The sequence below is a fragment of the Chiloscyllium plagiosum genome, chromosome 37 (genome assembly GCF_004010195.1).
Source record: "Chiloscyllium plagiosum isolate BGI_BamShark_2017 chromosome 37, ASM401019v2, whole genome shotgun sequence".
Taxonomy (NCBI): Eukaryota; Metazoa; Chordata; class Chondrichthyes; order Orectolobiformes; family Hemiscylliidae; genus Chiloscyllium; species Chiloscyllium plagiosum.
Window position 1 is genome coordinate 18774868 of NC_057746.1, and position 2973 is coordinate 18777840.

A 2973-nucleotide genomic window follows, 5' to 3' on the forward strand; every position below is an offset into this window, starting at 1 on the left:
CCCGTTCTCCTGCTCTCTCCCCGTTCTCCTGCTCTCTCCCCATTCTCCTGCTCTCTCCCCATTCTCCTGCTCTCTCTCCCCGTTCTCCTGCTCTCTCTCCCTGTTCTCCTGCTGTCTCTCCCCGCTGTCCTCCTCTCTCTCCCCAAACTCACATTTGCCTTGTGCTCCCAATGTGACAAGGCTACTCCTTTAACAAGGTTATGTTGTCCTAGGTGTTTTTTCAAAAGGGGTTGTAAATGGCAGAGGTTCCAATACGCCTGGAAGTATCCAGTGGAATAGGCTTCTAAGTTTTCTTTAACCATTTGTACGATGAAAGGGGAGTGGCCAGTTCCCTCAGTTCAGGGTTTTGGTTTGGGTTAGCTTCAGCTAAACATATTTCCCCTTTCGCCCGCATACCACTTGACGCTTTGAAAATCCGAAAATTTATCAATCTCTTTCTTAAATATATTTTGTGCATGTGTGTGTATGTGTATGTGTCTGTCTGTGTGCATGTCTGTGTGTGTGTATGTGTGTGTGTTTCTGTGTGGGTGTATGTGTGTTCGTGCGCACATGCATGCGTGTGTGTCGGTGTGTGCATACGTGCGTGTGTGTGTGAGTGCGTGCGTGTATATGTGTGTTTGCAAGTGTGTGTGCGCACTTGTGTGCACGCGCGTCTGCATGTGCATATATGTGTATGCGTGTGTGCATGTGTGTGTGAGCGTGTGTGCGTGTGTGTTCCTGTGTGTGTATGTGGTTGTATGTGTGTGTATATATGTGTGCGTGTGTGTATATGTGTGCGCGCGTGTGTTTGTGTGTGTGTGCGTTTGTGTGTGCATGTGCATGTGTGTGTGTTCCTGTCTCTGTGTGTGTGGATGTATGTGTGTGTGCGTATGTCTATGTGTGCGCGCATGCATGTTTGTCTGTGTATGTGTCTATGCATCTATGTGTATGTGTGCGCGCATGTGTGTGCATGCGTGTGCATGCATGCGTGTGTGAATGTGTCTTTGCGTGTGTGTGTGCCTGTTTGTGTGCATGTATGCATGTGTGTGCGCGTGTGTATAGTGTCTCTGTGTGTGCACGTGCGTGTGTGTGTCTATGTGTGTGCACGTGTCTCTGTGTGTATGTGCGCGTGTATGTGTGTGTGTGCTCACATGTGCGTTTGTGTGCGTGTTTGTGTATGTGCATGCAAATATGTGTGTCTTTGCATGTGTGTGTCTGTGTATGTGTGTGCGTGTGCAAACACTTGTGTGTGCGTGTGACTGTGTGTGTGTGCACGTGTGCGTATGTGCGCTTGTGTGTCTATTTGTGTGTGCGTGCATTTGTGTGTGCGTGTGTGTGCATGCATGTGTGTGTGCGTGTCTGCATGTGTGTGTCCGTGTGTGTGCCTCTGTGCGTGTGTGTGTCTGTGTGTGTGCCTCTGTGCGTGTGTGTGTCTCTGTGCGTCTGTGATTGCATGTGCATGTCTGTGTGTGTGTCTCTGTGCATGCGTGTGTGTACGTGAGTGCGTGTGTGTTGGTATAGATGTGTGATGCCTTTGGATTTTTACATGGCACAACACCGTACAACTCTGTCATGGTAACCACTGCAAGACATGTCAGAGTGTCGACACTGATACCACCATTACCACCCACCGTGTATGCAGCAGGTGCTCATGTGACTCAGCCAACGTTGTCTATCTCATGTGCCCTGAGGCATAGTACATTGGCGAGACTGAGCAGAGGCTACCGCAACGGATGAATGGACACCACACAACTATTGCCAGACAGGGGTGTTCCCTCCCAGTTGGGGAACACTTCAGCGCTTCGGGACATTCAGCCTCAGATCATTGGGTGACCATCTTCCAAGGCGGAGTTTGGGACAAGTAACAACAGAGTGGCCGAGCAGAGGCTGATAATCAAGATCGGTACCCATGGGGATGGCCTCAACTGGGATCTTGGGTTCATGTCACACTATAGGTGACCCCACTACACTACACACTCTCCCTCACACACAAGCACACATACACACACACTCTTACATACTCACACAGTCACGCAGACCCTCTCTCAGACAGACACACACATACAACCCCCACACCCACACCCACGTGCACACCCTCTCATAGGTGCACACTCACGTACACACTGTACCAAGCATGCACACATACAAACACACTCTCTCATGTGCACTCACAAGCACACACTCACACTCTCTCTCTCACACACACACACACACAGATGTATAAGTCTATGGGGTGAATTTGCGTTTGCAGAATTGCTGATCAATTCTATATTTTGCGCAAAAAGCACACAACCTGCAGCCAGTCAATCGATGTGACATTTTATAAACTCCCACTTTGGAATGAGAGCCAGTCTGATTCAAGGTTGGGATACAGACAGACTCTAACCTCACACCTTTAATACATTGTCTGAGCTGAGATATCACTTTTTTGTGGTAACACCTTCAGTTATCTCGAGAATGTAACTTAACAGCAATTTTAGTTTGTTCAGTATATTGTTTGAGTTGCATGACACTGAGAACTTTTGCTAAAAATCCTGTGTTTTATAATCCTGCTCCACAACCACATGATGAAGGAGCGGCGCTCCGAAAGCTAGTGCTTCCAATGAAACCTGTTGGACTATAACCTGGTGTTGGGTGATTTGTAACTTTGTCCTCCCCAGTCCAACACCGGCTCCTCCGAATTGTGATTTTTTTTTAACCATGGGTTAGAAGTGAGAGAAGTGCAAGAGCTCCCCCTCTTGGGCATCCAGCAAAAGGCAAATCTTTATTAGGAAAAGATTTGAAATGATAACAGTTGCAATTCGAAACACAAAAACAGAAAATGGAGATCAATTCGGCTGTTTCCCTCCATTGAGAGTGTGTGGTGCTGGAAAAGCACAGCAGGTCAGGCAGCATCCGAGGAGCAGGAGAATCGACGTTTCGGGCCAGAGTCCTTCATCAGAAATGAGGCTGGGTGCCTCGCCGGAGGGGGGAGGGATGGAGAGATAAATGGGA